We start from the raw sequence: 15,295 nt of genomic DNA, 5'->3' as shown, positions 1-15,295 counted from the left end.
ATTCTTCATCTTCAGAAAACCAGAGCTACTGTTTGACTCTTTAGTGATCAAATTTCAAAAATACTGACAAGTTTCATCACTTCACTAAAATGCATGCAACCAAAAGTTTTAATCTCTCAATTTCAATACAGTTTTTAAGAGCTGATGATTGGTGTCCACTGACCAGTCTTCTTTTCAGTGAAACTATACAGTGCTTCACTGTCAACCTTTTGAAAGTTTTCAACAACCTGGCACTCATCCAGAGTGTTACTCCTGTCATCAAACCTGAGTAGTTGTGGAAAAAAATCCATATTACTAAATGTACATATGACCAACCATTACACCACATTTTCCAGTACTATATCAAATTAAAATTGAAGAAGGAATACTTTATTTTCTTCATAAAACTCACAATTAATGTTCATAAAAACATCTGACAAGTTGAAAAAGAATTATTAATCTCTGGGAAATCCTATAACCCTGACTATTGCCCTGATTTTCATTGTTAAAACATTGAAAACAGCTTCTTTAGAGAAAATGTAATACTTGATATACCACAATGCACAACTACCCCTGCTATCCCTACTCCTTTAATCTTCCATGAAACATATACAGTCAAGCCAGACAGCTCCAGTCTAAATTAAACTCTTAATCTCTGACACTTGACAACATCCCTCCTTCCCTCACTCCATCCATCCCTCATGCATAGCCAGATTTAGATACCAGCAACCCTGCAGTCACTGGGGACCCTCTGTTCCTGGGGGCCCCCAACCACAGCAAGTTATCTTATCTTGATATTTTGTAACATGTCTGTCAAACCATCAAAAGATAGTACAGCAGTCTGGTATACTTAATAAACTAGGTGGGTAATAATAACTCTTATTTATATCACCTTTAAAACTCAAAGATATCTCTGGCTATCGTAACAGTGTTTTATCAAGTAATAGGCTTCACAATTCCATTAAATATTTTACCACTGTCATAGTGCCCCTGGTTTAGTTAAACCCTTTTGGTGGAGATTTCGTCCACTAAAACTAACAACATAGCCAGCTTTAGGTACGTGCAATAACAGTGACTGTAGTGGAGCCCCCTTAATCATCCTTGACTGTGTGGGGGCTCCACAGAAACTGCTGCTAGTTGAAGAAAAATTGGAAGAAAACATGTACTAATTTCCTGATTATGCTCTTTAACTTGAACAGGGCTGTGATATGACCCTGCTAAGACAAAGCTGATAACGAGCAACGGCAAGGTAATGACTAGACAGATCAGCACCCGAGACTGACTAATCTCAGTGCAAACCTTGGATTTTAACAAGAGCTGATCATTCCAATACTCAGGGATGGTTTTCCCTTTCAAGTAGTTTTATAAATACTGGTAGAACGCCAGATCCTATAACCCTTAACGTACTTCTTTACTGAAGAATTCTGCATAGTGCCAAAAATAATAGCAGAATAAAGGCTCAAAATCGGGAACATGTTTTAGATCTAATTCACTATAAAACGTTAACAGAATAACACCTTTTGCATCAATGAAATTTTTTGGTCAATAAGAAATTTAAAACTTTGAAGTCTGGATTTGTTGACTGTAATCTTGAATGATTTACCAGCAAATCTAACTTTGTTTATGATGGACAGAGCAAAATTATGAGGCAAAACCAGGGAATGTCTCTGAAATCTGGAGCAGTGATAGGCGTGCATTATTCCTCAATGAGGTAACTACAAGTGACTTACCCCTGCTGCTGTCTGATGACTGCTAAACAGCAGCCACTGATCTGCTGTGGCAGTACCAGTGTTGCACAATGTATTGCTATTTGTTGAAGTAAGTACAAACTAGTATTGCTATGTCTTCCCAATCTAAAACCAGAGGGATGCATAGGCAGTGACTGTCTTTTTTTTTTTGGGGGGGGGGGGCAGCAGGCAGTATTCCCAGACAGGATATGTGCATCCTCATTACAATTAACTTGTTAGTTTATTGTGAGCTATTAGTTTGCCAGCTTTAAGCATTAAGCCTTGGGCACAACTTATGTCTTCCTTGAAAGAAAAAAAAAATAAGACCAAAATTCTTTTCATAATCATGATTTTGTTTAGGCCATTGCTGGACTAAACTGCTGGGAAATGCTCTAAAATGTATTTCAAAGCATCTATAACCCAATGTCATTTGGGGGCTCTGGCTTAACTGAGTTATTTCCTAAATTGTTATTACTGTGTTGGCTTGGTCAGAAAAGGTGTGTTGAAAGGATTCAAGAAAAACTAAAGCTGAACAGTAACAATGAATTTATTTACATAACCATAATTTCTGTTCAAACTGTCAATGGATGAAAAGGTTGTTTATAAAAAAGAAAAAAAATTAAAAATGCACATCCGAGCCTATAGAAAGTTACGGCATCTTGAAAAAGATGAAAAGTAAGGCAAAAGGTGAGAAAAAGAAGAAAAAAGTAATGAGAGTGGTATGGGGAGCCCCGGATGGAGAGAAACGGAGGGGAACATAGGAGGATATGTGGGCGGGGGGCTGAAACAGTAAGCAGTGCCTAGGGTACCATTTCACTGAAGTCCAGCCCTGTACATAGAGTAGGAATAATTTATCATTGTTGCATCTAAATGCCAGTGACTATACATGCCCCTTTGTGAGATGGTCCAACATAGTGTGGTACATAATGTGGTACATAGTGTGGTACATAATGTGGTACATAATGTGGTACATAATGTGGTACATAGTGTGGTACATAGTGTGGTACATAATGTGGTACATAATGTGGTACATAGTGTGGTACATAATGTGGTACATAATGTGGTACATAATGTGGTACATAGGCATGTTGTAATGTACTGGCATTATAGTACAGGGCAGTCTGTGCAAACTACTCCTACAAGTTTGCAGTATGAACAGAAAGGTTGCTTAGGAGGGGTGGCAGTGACAGGGTGATACTTAGACTTGTAGTGCCTAGGGGTCCCCAACTTGTCATTTGCTGAGGGCCCCCAAAGTGCTAACAGCAGTCCTACCCTCATGTATGCAAACAGTAGCTCTTACTATCAAAGCAGCCAGTTTCTACTCTTATCAATTGATGGTTACTGAAATAGTAGGGCCATCAAATGGGCTAACTATCGAATGGCTGAACATCAAACAATAAGCGTTGAACGTTCACTCAGCAAACTTTCATTTTATCAACAGGGTAAGTAACTACTTGTCCGATACTTCTCTGCCTCACACATAGAATTATTTCAACCTCACACCCCCCTAACTATATATACTAACTCTGAGACAGCACTACAGTGGAGAAAAGGGGATACGGGGAAGTGCTGTACAAGTAGTTACTTACCCTTTCAATAAAATGAAAGGTCACTGAGTGAACTTTTGTTGCTTATTGTTCAATGTTCAGTCATTTCATGGTTAGCCCATCCGATGGCCGAACATAGACCCGAAATAGTATGTCCCTGAAATATGAACGGAAACTATTGAAATCTGCTTCATAATAATAGCAAGTTAGATGAACTTAGTTATTATTTCTTTGCTTGGCTGTGCCTTCTCTCTAACACTATGGAGCAGTTATACATTCCTATGTTTTGACTTACCTTACTTTAAACAAGCCTGGTGCAGAGTCCAAAGATGATTTCCATCTGTACCATGGTATCAACATTGACCTACTAACAATAACAGAAAGTATCTTTAATAACCTAAGCTCAGCTGATCTAGGTGCTGCCTTCTTCCTTAACCAGTCAAAAGCTTTGTACATGATTAGGCCTCCCCTTTTGCTCAGAAGATTATGCAAAATTTTCTTTTTCCTAGTTTAGTAATTACCCACTAATTATAATGTAACCAGGGCATTTGGAGTCATGTGTTTCATACTCCCTCCCATGTCACTCATCAAGGCTATTCCAAAAGGTCTGTTTTAGGGATCTCTTCTGTCTTCTCTTCTTACTAATGTCCTCACCGTTATTCATTTACATCTGCTTCAATCTACTATGTAGATGATTACATTCTTCATTGTCCCTACATCTCAATCAGCTGAGCATAAATAACCTTAGAGCATAGCCTCAGCCAAACTGAAAGATAACCCTATAATTCCATTCCCTGCCTCAACACCACAAAAATGTTATTGTATTCCCTGTAGTAACAATTCCAATCATTCTTCACAAATTAAGGTATCTTCCTCAGGAAACTGTTCATTCAAAATAGCAGAATCCCAAAAATCCAGGGGCTTGTCCTTGGCTCCTCAATGAATTTCAAACCTTCATGTAAAAATCAGCATCACTAGGATCACTTCTCGCCTACACGTACTCTGTATCTGCTTATACATGACAGCAGGATAATTAACGCTGTCACATACTCTGTATCTGCTTAATACATGACAGCAGGAGAATTAACGCTGTCACGTACTCTGTATCTGCTTAATACATGACAGCAGGAGAATTAACGCTGTCCAGTCAATGCTGCTTCCTTTCCCTTTACTTGCCAGTCACCTTTTTATTAACCTTTCAGTATCCACCATAACAAAATGGGTGTATGTTTACAATAAAATACAGATTATTTCTAAATGTAGCCATCTTACTCTTCACTACTCTGACATCCTTCTGTTTAAATAGCTTACATTCAGTGATCACCTTTCCATGACTTAAAAGTGAATTTTGGACTATGTTGAATAAGCAAATCCAAAACAGCATCCATGGTAAAGTCCTGTATACATATCACATCTCTAATCCAAGAAAAACTATCCCCATTGACAGAAAAGTCCTATAATCTATTTATGACTTCAAAAGTATACTAAAAGCCTATCTCCCATCAAAATGGAAGTCTAATTGTATATGTCCATCATTATGATCACTGTTGCAGTAACCTAAGCTTTATGGGTTGATTACCATAGCTTAAAAGAACTGGGTGAAGAAAGGAGAAAGGTCCAGGAGGTCCAAATAATCCCTTATTCTGCATAGTTGAGTGATTTAATGCTAACCTTATTATACCTTTTTTCTCATAGTCTGAGATAATTAATGTATTTAGGTCTAAAATGACATTTATGCATATTGCTGTTATGAATATATTTTCTCATCCTCATATATTCTTTATCTGTTTATACTGATAGTCTTTTTGTTTTCAGCAGTGTAATTCATTTCTACTTAATTGTGCTGATTTACTTTACTGATATTTATTTATTACTGAGTAAGTAGGCTGGTCATTTGATCTTTTTTCACTCCTTACAGAGTATGTATGTACATTAAGCAGAAACTTTTTAACAAATATAATACAAAAGTTATGAACAATGAGGCACATATTAAAATGAACAAAAGTACATGCATAATTGCAAGTTTGTTAAGCCATGGGTAACCTTAACAGGGTGTGAGACTAAGACAGAATAAATAACAATAATGTGAGATGCTAAAAACGTTGAAGGGTATACATATTCTTATGAGAGCTGGTTCTGGCTCTGTAGCAAGTGCATTTATATTCTTTCAAAACATGTTTAGTTTTGATTTGAAATTGCCCAATGTATTTTCATTCCTTATTTCTGCACATATTTTATTGACAGGATAACAGTGATGTTTGTTTGAGGTGTCTGGATCTTTGATATCTCAAGGTCCTTAAAACCCTTTCACTGGCACATATGACTACAACATGATGGTGGTCCATGTAGAAGTGATGTGAATGACGTGGCATACAGTCCTAAGGGATACACATAGAGATGAGTTCAGACTCCATGCATATCACCAGCTCAGGAAAGACAATAATCCAAAAGGAAGAAAGTGACCTCTGTGTACAAGGTTCTGAAGAAGCCTGGGAATACCACAGATGAAAGTGCTTAATGAATAAAGCTGGTTTGTTCTGTACACAGATGTCGCTTTCTTCCTTTTGGATTATTGTTGTTTGTTTTCCTGTGGTTTATCAGCTCAGGAAAGACTCTGGTCCTGGATTAAATCCTTTCTTCTGTAAGAATGATGTGTAGATACAAGAAAGGATAATTAGCTTCAGCAATTGGTTAAATAGTTGGCATCATTCCAGGTGGATCCAGACTGTGTTAGTATGGGGCAGGAGACTAGACAGTCCCGTGTGCTTTGCCGTGGATGGGTTGCACTTCTAGTTCCATGTTTCAAGGCTTCCACATATCTGCTAATGTCTTTTTTAATCAGAGTTCAGCTGCTGGATATACCAAAATTACTAACATGTCAAATCCAAACCTGGATCACATTAAGGTAGCTCCACTCAATGCCAGTCTCAACAGCAAAATTACTGAACATGAGGCACTCCTGCATTGAGTGCATCCACGACTGTGTAATTGATGAAAGTTTATTTATTTAATTTATACTTGTTTACCGGGAAAATTCAGCTGGACAAATAGTCCTTTTTCAGTGGAGGCCCCGGGAGAAATTCTCCAGAAATAATATCAATTACAACAGTACATTGAACTACATATGAATGAGACACAATTAGCAAAGCAAACAATTCAGCAATGGTGTACAAACAATTCTACAGAACTGTACAATAGATAAAAGAAAATGAAAATTAATACCACTTTAGAATTAGAAATTGTCTTAAGTAGGGTATACAATCAGACTTAGGGGTAAACACGGCTAAATGAGTAAGTGAGTAGAATAATAGAGGTTATATCCACAAGACTATATTACCCTGGAGTGTTGCAGGAGCACAGTCAATTGTTGGCCGGATGATGTTTTAAGGATGTTTTGAAGTCTAACATTGAGGTTTTACTAGTGATGTTAGAGAGCAGGGAGTTCCATTTTCTGGCTATATAGGTAGAGTATAGAGCTTCACCTGCAGGGTTTTTGGCCTTAGAGACTTCTAATAGCTGCTTGTTACTTTATCATAGTGCTCTCTTCCTGTGTATAGCTGTAGTACATTTCTTATGGCAGGGTTTTTTCTGGGTGATGGAGGATCTTATAGGATAATGTTAGCTGGTTATATAGGAGTAGTTGGGGTAATTCTAGCCATTGCAGTTGTTTCAGAGCTGCATAATGGTGGGTCATATAAGGAGAGTTGGTAACAAATCTAGCAATTTTATTGTAGCATGTTTCTAGTTTTGAGATATCTGATTTTTCTTATGTTAGTGAGAATTGGGGAGGCATATGGGAGTGTGGAGAGAAGGTGTGTATGGGCTATAGTTTCCTTGGTTATTTTAGTTAGGAAAGATTTGTTCCTATATAGAACCCCTATTTTTTACAGACGTTTGTTATGGTATGGGCAATGTGAATGTCAGATCTCAAGTTACAGTCAATCTCAACGTCTAGTAGCTTAGTGTGGGTAGGTGGTGAGATAATGGTGTTATTTTTGGATACTGTGTTGAATGGTTGAGATAGTGGTGTGAATTTAGTGGGGTTGAAGAGAAGTTTAGTTTTATTGGGGTTTAGAATTAGCTGATTGACAGATAACCAGGATTATACAGCTAGAAAGGATGCCTGGATGAGACTGTGAAGTTCCTGGATGGTTTGGGCTGTACAGATCAGTGTGGAATCGTCTGCATATTGTATGACTGTAGCATAAGGTATACAGGTGTAAAGGTTATTGGTAAAAATAGAGAAAAGTAGCAGCACAAGGATGGAGCCTCGAGGAACGCCTAATGATACTGCGAGTAGAGGTGAAATGTTAAAGAGTATCACTGTACTGCCTGTTGTCTCCCAGCTAGATAACTTTGAAACCAAGTAATAGTGAATGCAGAGAGATTTGGTGTAGAAAGGACATCGATAAGCTTATCATGTGCCACTTTATCGAATGCCTTGGAGAGATCTAGAAAGGGAGCAGCTGATACAAAATTGTTATTGTTTGTATATTTGTTTACTGTTTCTATGAATGACAGGAGGGCAGTAATGGTGCTATGTGAGGGGCGGAACCCATGTTGAGTGTTAGTAAGAAGTTTATGAGTGTTAAGGTGGTCCATGATTTGTCTATGGATGCACCTTTCTAGAATCTTGGATAGTGGAAAGAGGATTGTAATGGGGTGATAATTTGATATGCCTTTTGATGTCCCCCCTTTGTGGAGAGGGATTATGTAAGAAATTTTCCAGCTATCTGGGACTTGACATTCAGTTATGGATCGGTTTATAAGAATTGTTACAGGATAGGCTATAGCTTCTGCAGCTATTTTCAGAAATTCATCTGGTAGCTTATCTGCTGCCAGAGTAGTAGGTGTAATTTTTTAATAGCTTTTTTATTAGTAACATAGGTACAGTTTGAAAACAGAAGCAACCATTGTTATTGTTTGCCGTCCATGTTATAGGTGGGCTGGAGGAGGGATGGGTGTTGGTTAAGGCAGGGGTGGAATAAGGTAAGATTCTGTGAAGTACTTATTAAATTGAGTGGCTATGTTTTCATTACTGTTTGTTGTGCTTGGTGGAAGTGTACTAGTTTTACCAGGTGAAAGTACATGGTTGATGGCAGACCAAAACGTTTTGGGGGAGTTTAGGTATTTGTTCTGTAAGTTATGATAGTAGTTTATTTTATCTAGTCTGACCTGTTTTTTGGCTTAGTTTCTGAGTTCTAGGTATGTTATTTTGAGAGCAGGAGAGCCTGTTTTATGTCAGTTGGTTCAGGTTTTATCTCATAGTTTTGGGTCTATATCAGTTCATTGAAACTTCTGAAGTTCGAACACCATATGCTCGAACTTCAAACCACGAACTGCAAAAACATCGAAGTCTTAAAACAGCAATTTGTTTCCCCAGGGAAAAAAATCGCTGTTCCAAGAAACACACACGCAACACAAATACACAAAAACAACATCAATCCACACACATACACTCAAAATCCTACATTTAACCCTACACTAAACTGTACATGCATTACTACCTATCCACTTACCTTAACCCAAACCCTAACACTAAGGTCCATCAATATCGCACACTCACCTGACCCGCTCCCTAACCCTAACTCACCTATCCCATCTTAACCCTAAAATCTTTCACTATCGCACACCTACCTCACCCATGCCCTAACCCTAACTCACCTACCCCATGCCCTAACCCTAACATCCACACACTCGAACCCGACCCGTAACTTCCCACCACAGTCCTGATACTCGCCACAGAAATGGCCCACCAAATTCTTTCCCTGGGAAAGAATTCAGTGGGCCGCGGCTTCGCGATTACCAGTGTTCAAATTTTACAGTTCGATCATCTGGTATTCGATATTCAGATGTTTCGACGGACTGATATAAACCCCATAGTTTCATTAAGGACCTGGTTTCTTTGGTAAGCCAGGGTGCATATTTAAATTTGACTCGTATTGTTCTGGCAGGGGCATAGGAGTTAAGGACATTTAAGAATACAGAGTTGAAATATTGGACAACATCATTAAGATGGAGGCTTTGGTTTAAATGTTCTCTCCCTCCATGCCTGGGTTTTACTTCTATCATGCTTTCAGACCAGCTAACAACTGTGTGGTGTCTCCATGTTTGTTAGGGACCATAGCATCTCTAGACAGATCCTCAGGGACCCACAAACAGAGTTCACTGAGTTCCAAATCACACTAAACAAGACCAACTATCAGTTTATAGCCTGTTACAGGACACCCTCTATGTCCCCTGATAGTCTTATAAAATTCCTTAATGTAATTGATGAACTCCCTATAAACAAAAACTGCATTATTTTGAGAGACTTTATCTATCAATAAATTAGAGCACCTATACCTCAAATGTATAAATGAATGTAAATTAGTAAATGCATAAATAAATATGTAGCTGTATAAATAAATATGTTATTCTCTGGCTTCATTAAAAAAAAAGCTCACTGGAACAGATCACTAACAAACCAACTAGAGGGTATGATATTCTTGGCTTGGTCATTACAAATAAAGATTCTTCACATACTATTCCCCTGGTATCTCCTTCTCTTGTTGTCAGATCATAAACCGGTAGCCTTCACCATTATAGGTTCATAGGTTCATAGGTTGGTACTAGGCTATCGGCCCTAGGGCCTATACAAGCCTAGCCATAACAAGTCCCTGCCTATTTCTTCACACAGTATTTACTTCCCTGGACCGCTGTCTCCGGGGTGAATTTCCTATCTCCCATCCAATCATCAAAGTTCCTTTTGAAGAGGGCCAAAGAGACACTCTGCTTGTCATGTATGGGCAGTCTATTCCAGAGTCTGGGGAGTCTCTGGGTCAGAAACCTATCCCTCCAGCATGTTTAGTTCATTGTGATGACAAGGTTTAGATCCCTGGAGCGTGTCTCTGAGGGATTGGGATTTCTTTAAGTGTAGCATGTCCAACAGCTCTGGGTTTGACATGGCCTTGTATGTTAAGCAGAGGTCGCCTCTGAGCAGACGATATGTGACAGAGTATAGGTGGAGTTTTTTAGGCAGTCAGCATAGGGCATCTGCTTTAGACCTGCGATTCTTTTACTGAGGTATTTCTGTGGCTTTTCCAGTTGTTGCAGATATCTTGAGAGGTACATACCAAACGGGGCATTGTATTCTATAATTGGTCTAATCAGGGGAGTGTACAGTGGGACAATGACCCCTTTTTTCTGGATGAAAAGCCCTTAGTGATGAGGTGTGCCGCATAGAAGGATTTCCAGACTGTTGTGGCGATGTGGTTATTGAAGGTAAGACCACTGTCCACCTGTGTCCCTAAGTCTCTTATCTTACTTTCAGTGTTTAGTGTACTGCACCTATGTGGTAATTCACGGGTACGTGTTTTTTCCCAAAGGGGATGACTATACATTTCTTGGCATTGAGCTTGAGCCCATGGCTCTGGCACCAAGCATCTATTTCTGTAAGGCCCTTTTGTAGAATATTCACATAATTTGGGGATTCAATAATGGCTCCCAGTTTGCAGTCATCTGCGAACTTTGTTAGCCAGAGTCCCTTAGTGTTGGCCTGTACTTCAGAGAAGTAGAAGCAAAACAGGAGCAGTCCCAGGACTGACCCCAGAGGTATTCCACTTGTCACTTGTCTGGAGCTGGAGCTGGATTTGGAGTTGGCTACTTTTACAGTGTGGGTTCTGTCAGTATGCCAGTTGGCAACCCATTGAGTAACGTAAGGATTAATGCCCAGCTTAGTAAGTTTATCTATGATTCCAGAGTGGGGGATGGTGTCAAAGGCCTTGGCAAGGTCCATATAGGCTGTGTGGACCACCTTACCCATGTCCATGGCTCTGGAGACTAATTTGAAGAAGTCAATCAGGTTCAAGAGATAAGATCGGCCCTTCACGAACCCAAACTGGGTGGGGTCCAGTGTTTGAGGGTTGCCAATGTCTTTGTTTATAAGTTCCATATGGCCTTGCAGATCAGGCTCGTCAGACTGATGGGGCAGTAATTCCTGGGATCTAAGGTGGCTCCCCCCTTGTTGAGTGGGATAACTATAGCTGTGCGCCACTCAGTGGGCATGAAGCCTGAAGTGAGGCAATGATTAAACATGACACTTAGGTGAGGTACCAGTTAATTTTGCAGTTCATGTAGTACACAGCCTGGGATGTTGTCTGGTGCCATGGATGCTGTATTCTTAGCTTTGGAGAGTGCATTTTTTACCTGTGTGGCCGTAATTACTGGAATTTGGCAATCTTTCAGTATTGAGATGGGACCTTTAGGGGGTGAGAGGGGTTGAAGTTTGCACTGAATCGATCTGCCAGGATATTGGCAATATCCTTGGGATCAGTATATTTAATGCCATTCTGTTGTAGCTCAGAGCAGATCTGAGCATTGCCATTTAGATTCTTGACATAGCTATAGAATGCCTTGTGGTTTTCTTTGGAATCTTTGGAAATTTTATTTTCATAACTAGTTTTGGAGGATTTTATGAGGGATCTAAGCTTCCAACTGAGGCTGGTAAGGGAGTTTTTTGCATCCTGGGATTTTCCTCTTTTCCGCAATAGTTTCTTCCTTTTGTTGTAAAGTTTGTTTATGGCAAGGGACCACAAGGTTGGCTTCCTTTTTTTGGAGGACAGTGTCTTGGTTCTATTGGGGATGGCATGATTCATGCAAGAGTGGATGTGCTCGTAGAGTGCCTTAGTGTAGGATTCAGCAGTCGAACTTTCAATTCCCGTCTGCATGGGTGTCATGAAGTTTGCACTTCTGACTTGAGTAGCATGAAGTTGGCTTTGGAGAAGTTTTTTACAGAGGTTTCCTTACTGGGGGTGGGGGTGAGATATGGATGTCAAGGGTGATTAGCTTATGGTCAGACCTGACCAACAAGGGGGTGAACATAGGTGTGGAGCATCGATTTCCCATGTTGGTAATGACCAGGTCTAGGATATTGGAGCCCCTGGTGGGACTGAGGATTAGTTGATCCAGAGCATTGGAATTTATGAATTCCAAGAACCATTGGGCAAAGGTGTTGTTACAAGAGTAGTTTTCCCAGTTAATGGCAGGGTAGTTGAAATCACCCAGTATTATGGTGTTTAGTTGTATCTTAATATTTTCCAGTATGTTTAGAAAGGTGTAGTGAGAATCTTGGAGCATGGTGGGGGATCTGTAGCAAGCTACAATTTGTATTGCAGTCTTACCTAGTGTTAGTTGCAGCTGGAGAATTTCAGATGCATTGTGTTGGGCAACTAGCCTGGTGTTGTGAATATCGTTGGTGAATATGGACACTCCTCCACCTTTAGTGTTTCAGTCCTGGTTTGTGGCCGAAAAGTGTGGTAAGAGTTGTAGCCTGATATTGCAGGGGTGTTCTCTGGAGCCTTGAACCAGGTCTCAATTACTGCATGGATATCGATGTTCTCCATTTTTAGGAGTGCCTTGAGAGAGTGCATTTTGAGGTTTAGACTTCTAGCACTGAGTAGCATTACTTTCAGATTTTGTATGCTTGTACCTGTTACGGTGGTGGTTTTGTCTTTTGAACTTTGCCTAAAAAAGGCACTATAGGGGTGGATAGAGCCTTAGCCAGTAACCTGAATCCCAGGGGCAACAGGTGCAGACCATCTATGGCAAAGCATCGTGGTCTGTCGATCATGTCATCCCAGGCAGACAGATACTGGATCCCCTTTGAATGACACCAGAAGCTTAGCCAATTGTTGAAGTCAATCATTTTGTCCTTATACTGTGGTAATCATTCTGGGTGATAGCAGGATGCTACTCAGGGATCGGGTCATACCTGCCTGGGCCACATGATCCGAGAGCTCTTCCATGTCTCTTTTCATGTTGTCCAGGGAGGTATGTGTCAAGTCATTCACTCCAACATGAACAATGACAGAGTCATATTTGTACTTGTTGTGGAGTGACTTGAGTTCATGCATCATGTGGTGGATCCTGGCACCCAACAGGCAGCTGACTGTAATTTTCTCCTTGTTCATCCTGGTAAGAGGGACATCAGTGTGCCTGACTATAGAGTCACCTATGACTAAAGTGTTAGGTACGTGGTCTTGCCTTAGGAATTGTTGGGTGGCACACTAGTGTTGTGAGCTACGTGACACTTTGGTTGTGATTGGTGTTTGCTTTTCATCTTTGGAGGTCCTTGTCGCTTGGGCAGGTTACTGTTAAGGACCTCTACATATGTGGGTTTAGTGTTGCTATCTGTGGCTGGTGGTGGTGTGGGTTTAGAAGGGCTATGTGTTGCCTGAGGTGTAGTGTGGGTGTTAACCTTCTTCTCTTGACTGTCTAGCACAATCTTGGGTGGAGAGAGCTTTGCTTCCAGTTTGGCTATGTAAGTGCATCTCTCGCAGGTTGTAGTGTTGGATGATAGGAGGAGAGGGTTGTCTGTGTACATGAAGCAATTGCTGCATTGCCCCAGTATGCCCAGATTCACCAGATGGACAGGAGAAATCTGTAAAGTACAAGAGCTGTTTTCCCTTACCTTAGTGAGGTACTTTGCAATTATAGTTGTTTAGTGCCTACGATTAATTTCTCCTTATTAACAAGGAGAGTTGAGTGATTGTATCAGTTTAAGACTTCCTAGTGCTTTCCAGCAGGTTTTAAAGCAAGTGCTAGTCACAGAGATGCTTAAAGGTAAGATGAAAAAAATGGTTTATCCTAAACACTGCAGTGTGCACTAGAGGAGTTAGATGTGAAAGTAGGTAACTTAAGTTTTACCTGTCTAAAAAGTTAAGTTTTAGTGGAGAGTCACTATTTTTAAAACAGCAAGATAGATTGAAAGGGGGTGGTCACTTTTGTATTCTGGTACTATGAAATACAGTAGGATAGCCAATAAATTTAAATAGTTGAAGGGAAGTGATTTCACAAAATGATAATTTTGTGCTTACTCACACAAGTCAGTAAAAACAGACAGGAAATGAGATATATGGTCAAATTAACATAAGGGGAAGGCATCTAGAAAGACAGTGGTGTTTAATGAACACTACAAAAACCAGGTGGGGAAAAACATTTCTGCCTGACTCACAAGAGACAGAGCTGAGGTCTCTTTTCAAATTGTAATATGCAGTTGAAAGCAGAATACAAGTTAAACAAGGTAAATAGAACAAATCACAGTATTCAAAATAGAAAAAGGAAATAAAGTAACAACAAAATAAAAAGCAAACTAACCTTTCCCTCACAGCAAAGTGTAGCAGAGTCTGGGTGAGCCTTCCCAGTGTCCTCTAAACCTGAAGATACTAATATCACAGAACTCAAGAATATCAAATGTACAATTCAGTCAAAGTCTATGATGTTTCAGAAATGCAGATCAGCAGAAAGTTACACATAAGAGTTCTATGCCTACTTAGATAAATGTATAGAATTAATAATACATACCAGATCAAAATATAATGGGAAGTTCGAAAGCAAACCACCCTGGTGGTCCATCAACATACATAAACTCTATGATAATAGAAAATAAATCATTAAAAATAGACAGCAGATCTAAGGACCCCCAAATCAATTATAACATTAGAAAACTGACTAAAACTTAAAAAAAGCTATTAAGACTTCTAAAGCAACTTGTGACTTTAGGTTAGCATCTGTATCTAAGGACAACTATAAATATTTCCTTAGTTATATTAGGAAACTAAGAAATAACAGGAACGTATTCAAGATGATCGCACCTACTGTGACACTGTATATATTGTCAACGCACTATCTGATAAATTCAATGCCAACTTCACCCCAGAAATGACTATTCAAGGTCCACTTACCCTTGAAGCCCTCATGTACTAATGTTTCTGTCAAAAACTACTTCCTCCATAGGACATAACATGCCTAGCTATTTAATAAACAGTACCAAGTAGACCCTAGAGGAACCATTTCTTAAATTATTTAACCCGAGTTTAGCCACTGTCTTTGTCACCAGTGTTTAGCATACAGCAGTAGTTATGCCACTCCATGAGCGTAGCCCAACCATTGACCACAGGAACTGCAGCCCCATCAGCCTGATGACTTTCATATGCAAAGCATATTATACCTGCCCTGATTAACTATGGCATCAAAAATCTCTTCAGGCTAGACAGATATTAG

This window comes from Protopterus annectens, chromosome 3.part1, assembly GCF_019279795.1.
Source record: "Protopterus annectens isolate FY-2018-M chromosome 3.part1, PAN1.0, whole genome shotgun sequence".
Taxonomy (NCBI): domain Eukaryota; kingdom Metazoa; phylum Chordata; order Ceratodontiformes; family Protopteridae; genus Protopterus; species Protopterus annectens.
Note: the sequence above shows the minus strand (reverse complement) of the source record.